Source organism: Bos indicus x Bos taurus, unplaced genomic scaffold (genome assembly GCF_003369695.1).
Source record: "Bos indicus x Bos taurus breed Angus x Brahman F1 hybrid unplaced genomic scaffold, Bos_hybrid_MaternalHap_v2.0 tig00011801_arrow_arrow_obj, whole genome shotgun sequence".
Classification (NCBI taxonomy): domain Eukaryota; kingdom Metazoa; phylum Chordata; class Mammalia; order Artiodactyla; family Bovidae; genus Bos; species Bos indicus x Bos taurus.
Window position 1 is genome coordinate 1 of NW_020867940.1, and position 7,252 is coordinate 7,252.

Below are 7,252 nucleotides of genomic sequence, written 5' to 3' on the forward strand. Positions count from 1 at the left end.
TCCAATACTTTGAACCACCTGATGTGAAGAACTGACTCATTGAAAAAGACCCTGATGCTGGGAAAGGTTGACGGCAGGAGGAAAGGGGACGACAGAGGATGAGATGATTGATGGCATCCTCAGTTTAATGGAAATGAGTTTGAACAAGCTCTGGGAGTTGGTGATGGACAGGGAAGCCTGATGTGCTGCAGTCCATGGGGTGACAAAGGGTCGGACACGACTGAGCGACTGAACTGACTGACCAAATGGCAAAGTGTAAGCAAGTGCAGTATTTGGTGAGGGTGTGAATCAGCCATGGCTTTCACACATTTATAATAGATTGAGAATTGTCTCTGTACTTAGTAAACAGCACGGCAAAGTTTCCTATTACCATAGCTGGACATAAATGTTCTAGAACCCCAAAAACCTTTCCTAGAATTATGCCCAAGAGTGAAGAACAAATCAGTTCAGTCACTCTGTCGTGTCCGACTCTTTGTGACCCCATGGACCTCAGCACGCCAGGCCTCCCTGTCCATCACCAACTCCCAGAATCCACCCAAACCCAGGTCCATTGAGTCAGTGATGCATTAGTTTAACAAATCTATATTTTCTCTGTTATCTAGCTTATTCTGGTGTGTTCCAATCCAAAGGAAAGCAGTTTGACATTATTGAGCCAGTGAAATATAATGTGGAGTTTTATTTCAGTTATATTTCTTGAGAAAAGAAAAGTAACCTAAACTTTCAAAAAATGGTTACAACCTAGATGCCCATCAGCAGACGAATGGATAAGAAAGCTATGGTACATATACACAATGGAGTATTACTCAGCCATTAAAAAGAATACATTTGAATCAGTTGTAATGAGGTGGATGAAACTGGAGCTGATTATACAGAGTGAAGTAAGCCAGAAAGAAAAACACCAATAAAGTATACTAACACATATATATGGAAGACAGCAAAAGAGACACAGATGTATAGAACAGTCTTTTGGTCTCCGTGGGAGAGGGTGAGGGTGGGGTGATTTGGGAGAATGGCAATGAAACATGTATAATATCATATGTGAAATGAATTGCCAGTCCAGGTTCAATGCATGGTACAGGATGCTTGGGGCTGGTGCACTGGGATGACCCAGAAGGATGGTATGGGGAGGGAGGGTGGAGGGGGGCTCAGGATGGGGAACACATGTACACCTGTGGCAGTTTCATGTTGATCTATGGCAAAACCAATACAATACTGTAAAATAATTAACCTCGAATTAAAATAAATAAATGAATATTGAAAAATAAATAAAATTAAAAACGAAAGAAAAAAAAAATCTGACCATATTAAAAAAAAAAAAAATGGTTACTACTACCTGCCTTGACTACTAATGGCCCAGAATTTCAAACTGGACATTAAAAAAAAAAAAAAAAGGATATCAATGTCCCATAAGAAAACTGTTTTTAGAAGGATGTCTAGTTCCTTGTCTTACTGAAGTTTACTTAATGTTTGTGTGTGATATTTCTCCAACAGAGAGCAAAATATTCATGGTTATTTTGCTTGGGGCTGGTGCACTGGGACGACCCAAGGGATGGTATGGGGAGGGAGGAGGGAGGAGGGTTCAGGATGGGCAGCATGTGTATACCTGTGGCAGATTCATGTTGATATATGGCAAAACCAATACAATATTGTAAAGTTAAAAAATAAATTAAATTAAAAAATACAGAAAAATAAAATAAAACTAGTTCAGCAATGTCTCCAATAATTTTTTCCCAAACTTTAAACTTTTTATTTAATGCTCAGGTATAGCTGATACAATAATTTAATACAAATTACTTAGTATTCTATATCAGAAAAGGAGTTAAAAATGAAAGAGTTGTGGAGGATAAATTTACTTACCACTTTGATAAGTATCAAATAAACAATATTTCTAACCACAGGAAATAATGGGTGCAGTAAAAATTAAATGGAAAGCTATCAAAAGTTATTCTCATAGCCATTGGGCATGAGTCTTTGACATATCTCAAGCTCTATAAGCATTTGCTTCTGGAAACAGAGATAATCTTCAATTAAATTTCTATTAAAAGTTCATAAATTTTAAGTGGAAAAAAAAAAGGCTTTAGCTCTAAAGAAATGACTGAATTTATCAAAAATCTTTGATGCCATTTATATTTGTAAGATGCACAGTTAAGTTTTTAAATAATTTTTAACTGAGATGTTGAGAATTATGTTTTCCATTTAGGGCATAAGTGTAGAGATTTAAGATTAGATAAGAATCTTTATGCCATTGAAATGGAAGCTTTGTATATTCTAAATGAATATTTTCCAAATGGACTTGTCATTCTGGTGAGTGAAAGAATTAGCCACTCAGTCATGCCTGACTCTTTGTGCCCCATTGATTGTGTCGTCCATGGGATTTCCAGGCAAGAATACTGGAGTGGGTCACCATTTCATACTCCAGGAGATCTTCCCCACCCAGGAACTGAACCCGGATCTACCTATATTCCAAGCAGATTCTGTATGAATAGCCAGAGAAACCCAAGGGCTCTGGAAAAAGTACTCCTTTTATTTACATAAATTCTGATTCTCTAATTATTGTACTTTCCTCCCAAAGACCGAGAGTATAGATTTAAGCCCTGCAAATTATTTCTTTGACAAATTAAAAGAAAATGCTGGATTTAATCCATCTCCATAATTTGGGTGTAATAAATACATTCCAGAAAAATTCAGAGATTTGCTACCTTGTAGCTTTCAATGGCATTTACACTTCTTAGCCTGTTATGGAGACTTTCTGTTTATTTGACTGTTTGCCAATAAAATAAAAACATTTTATTTAAATTGTTTTCTTTTGTACTATAAAAAATTTATCCTTGAAAATATACTTTTGGGTTTATTTGATTTCTCTTGAAAGACTTTTGTCTCTGCATGTTCACTCTATCTGAAAGTACTCTTTACCCTTGTGCTTGTAGAAAACACTTAGTTTTCCTTCAAGTTCTTGTTAAATGTTATTATTCTTTGATCCATATACTAATTCTCCATTCAAATCTTTATTATCAAACTAATCACTTCTAACATTAATTTTCTCTGCATTTATCTCCTTTACCATAAAGACACCAAACAGATATTTTGAGGCAAGCACTGTTATCATTTACTTTATTCCCCTGGCAAAGTGGCTCACATACATGTAGGGTTGACTGCTGTTTGTATACAAAGATTACCTTAGTATAATGACTAACTCATATGCCATCTTGGAAGTATCAAAATTAAAGTAGCTAACTTCTGAAAGTACTTCATTCAACATCTAGGAACAGCTTAGATACTGTAAATATAATTTATTCATTGCTATCTGCATTTCAATATATCAAGCCCACAGATTTATTTTGTTATGTTCTGGTTAAGGATAGCTATAAAATTCAGATTATTTGCCAATACTGTATTTGGCAAGTTTTACATAAACATAATAAATTCTGATATCACTTTAAAATTGGAAGATCTTAGAGGGCTCAGATGATAAAAATCTGTCTGCAACGTGGGGGATTAGGGTTCAATCTCTGAATCAGGAATATCCCCTGGAGAAGGGAATGGCAACCCACTCCAGTATTTTTGCCTGGAGAATCCCATGGACAGAGGAAGGTGGTGGGTTACCGTCCTTGGGGTTGCAAAGAGTGACACAACTGAGCAATTAGCATACACACACCCACACACACACACACACACACACACACACACACACAAGATCTTAGAACACACAGCTTGGAATGTACAGTTAAAATTAAACCAGGCTGAGTGTCTGCTGACCATTTATTTTGGGAACCACCACCTAGTCAACTTTAGTTTATTCTTATACTCACTCTGACTGTCTTCCCAGATGGCCTTAGTGATAAATAACCCACCTGCCAGCAGGAAATTTAGCAGACACAGATTCCACCCTTTGATCAGGAAGATCCCCTGGAGGAGGGCATGGCAACACACTCCAGTATTCTTGACTGGAATCTTCCATGACAGAGGAGCCTACTGGGCTGTAATCCATGGGGTCTGACTCACAAAGAGTCAGATATGACTAAAGCGACTGGGCACACAGGCACATACTCACCCTTATTATCTAAATGGCTCCCACAGGCGTTTGAGTTTTTGTTTCTTATCATATGCAGTATACAGTTTATAAAATAGCACATGACAACATTGAGAATCACAATGAAAATAGATTGAATCTGTAGTGAAAAGTCTGAAACGAGAATTCCTCACTTTATTCTTTCATTATCATCTATATTGTCTGAACTGATAATCTTTTCCTGCAAGTATAATCCTTTCACTATAATTAGTATCATGTAAACTCTGCATTAAGAATGATTCTATCTCTATTGATTAGTTTTTTTGTTTTGTTTTGTTTTATAATTTCTGGACATTGTAAGTCTATAAAGAAGATAATTGAACTATTTATTATATAAAATGACCTAAATTGAATTAATTGAACTATATGCTGTTAGGAAGGTTAGAGTCAAATTCTGTTCCACTAGCAGCACAAAGTTATGGAATTTTGTTATATGCTATAAACTCCTTAAGTGCTATCTTGGATAAATGAAAAATGAATAAATAAATGGATAAGCAAACAAAACAATGATCTAAGTTTTTGCCACTTCTTTTTTCCCCTATCCAAGTCTCTCTTGCTTTATTCACATAAACTCTTCTAAATGAAAAACTCTTCCTCTAATTCATAAAGGACTTTGCTATTTCTAAATCTGGAGTCTTTGTCTTTGGTCTATTCACATAGGAATACCACATCCTCCTGTATTGGGGGGACATAGTAGTAAAGTGGGATGTCCCCGGTGGCTGAGACTGTAAAGACTCCGGCTGCAATGTGGAAGACTCAGGTTCAATTCCTGGGTTCAGAAAATCCCCTGGAGAGGAAAATGACTACTCATGTTAGTATGCTTGCCTGGAGAATTCCATGAACAGAGGAGGCTGGAAGACTGTAATTCATGGGTTAGCAAAGAGTCAGAAATGAGCAATCAGTAAAATAGGCCTCAGTAATTTTCCTTCAAATTCCTATAATGTGGGACTCCCTAATATTCAGTGGTAAAGAATCCACTGCCAATGCAGGAGTCACAGTTTCAATTCCTGGGACAGAAAAATCCCCTTAAGAAGGTAATGGCAACCCACTCCAGTATTCTTGCCTGGGAAATCCTATGGCCAGAGAAGCCTGGCAGGCTATAGCCTATAGGGTCACAAAATTGTTGAGCATGACTTAGCAACTAAACAACAACAACGATACAGTAAATAGGAAATACAATTCTCAAACTTTGAATTTCTAAATATGCACATACTGGGAAGCTTCCAAGGTGGTCCAGTAGTTAAGACTCTGTGCTTCCACTGCAGGGGGCACAGGTCAGGTCCCTGATCCCTGGCCAGGTAACTAAGATCTAAGATCCTGCATGTGGCATGACTAATAAACAAATAAATATGCACATACTTTTAAAGACTGCAAAAGTCTTTCCAAATATGTTCACCATTTTGTCCCGAACCATCCGTGGGACCAATGATGAATCCACAATTTTATAGCAATCTGTAAGTAACAGTTGGTGGTTGAAGCCAGTCTAAAATAAACTTTGCGTCATAATTCCCTCATTCCAAAACAAAATGGAGACAGAGGAGCCATTCTGTTTGGGAGTCATCTGTGTACCCAGCTACTAGGGGTTACGACCTTATTAAAAGTCTTACCTCCTACAGTCTTAGACTATGTCTGATAATAGCAATGTGTGAAGGAAACTGAGGGTAGAAGAAAAAAGAGAAAATGAATACAAGAAAGAGAGACGAAATGTAAGATGGGCTTCTCATTCACATCTTATTTTAATTTATCTAAGTGAACAATGCTGGCACCTAAGAAAATGGACAGAAGAAATTCCACCTTGGTGACTGAATTTGTTCTCTTGGGATTAACAGATCATCCAGATCTTCAGTCCATCCTCTTTGTGCTGTTCCTGGGGATCTATCTGATCACTGTGTGAGGGAACCTTGGGATGTTGCTATTGATCAGGATAGATTTGCACCTCCACACCCCTATGTACTTTTTTTTGCCATTTGTCCTGCTTGGGTTTGTGATATTCCACTAACGTGACTCCCAAGATGTTGGTGAACTTATCAGAGAGAAAACAAACAAACAAACAAACATTTCCTATACTGCTTACTTAATTCAGTGCTATTTTTTCATTGCCATGGTGATTACTGAATATTACATGCTAGCTGTGATGGCTTATGACAGGTACATGGCCATCTGTAATCCTTTGATTCATAGCAGCAAGATGTCCAAAGGGGTCTGCATTCACCTGACTGCTGGTCCATAGATCTACAGGTTCCTTAGTGGCCTGATGGAAACCACGTGGACATACCACTTTATCTTCTGTGGCTCCAGTGTCATTAATCACTTCTATTGAGCTGACCCACCCTTCATTCGACTCTCCTGCTCTGACACTTACATTAAGGAGACATCTATGGTGTCTATCTATCTATCCATCTATCGTGGTGGGAGGATTTAACCTCTCCAACTTTCTTCTCATAATCCTCATCTCCAACATCTTCATTCTCACTGCCATCCTGAGGATGTACTCTGCTGAAGGCAGATGCAAAAAATTTTCCACTTGTGACTGTGTTTTATGGGACCCTGTTTTGTAAGTCTGTTAGACCTCCCAAAGACCAGTCAGTGGAGCAGTCAAAAATCATTGCTGTTTTCCACACTTTTGTAAGCCCTATGTTGAACCCCATCATTTATAGTTTGAAGAACAAGGATGTGAAACAAGCTTTTCAGAATGTTCAGGAGAAATGTACTTTTGAATTCAAATTGCAGTGTCTTTTTCTTTACATATTAAATAAAAGTTGTATTTACGGGAATTGAATCCAAGTTTAAGTGCATTCTTGAGAAGTCAATTTTAAATCCATGATTAAAAACTATAAGCTATGACAGAATAGTTAAAGACTCAGTTTATCCACCCAACATGGGAGCACCGCAGTATGTAAGACAAATCCTAACAAGTATGAAAGGAGAAATTAACAATAACACAATAATAGTGGGAGACTTTAATACCCCACTCACACTTATGGATAGATCAACTAAACAGAAAATTAACAAGGAAAAAAAAATGTATCTATAAAGTTCACTAAAGCAAAGCACAGTAAAATGAGGTATGGCAATAAAAGGCATTAAATTTATCAAATAAAAAAAAAATAAATAAAGTGCTGAAAAATTAAAAAAAAAACAAAAACAAAAAACAGACTGTGATCCAATGATCATACAAGAAAA

General features: G+C 37.0%; 1 pseudogene; it reads left to right on the forward strand.

The window, feature by feature from the left end:
* The first annotated feature begins 5,825 nt into the window (after positions 1–5,825).
* LOC113889344 lies at positions 5,826–6,847 on the forward strand (annotated as a pseudogene).
* The last annotated feature ends 405 nt before the right edge of the window (positions 6,848–7,252 follow it).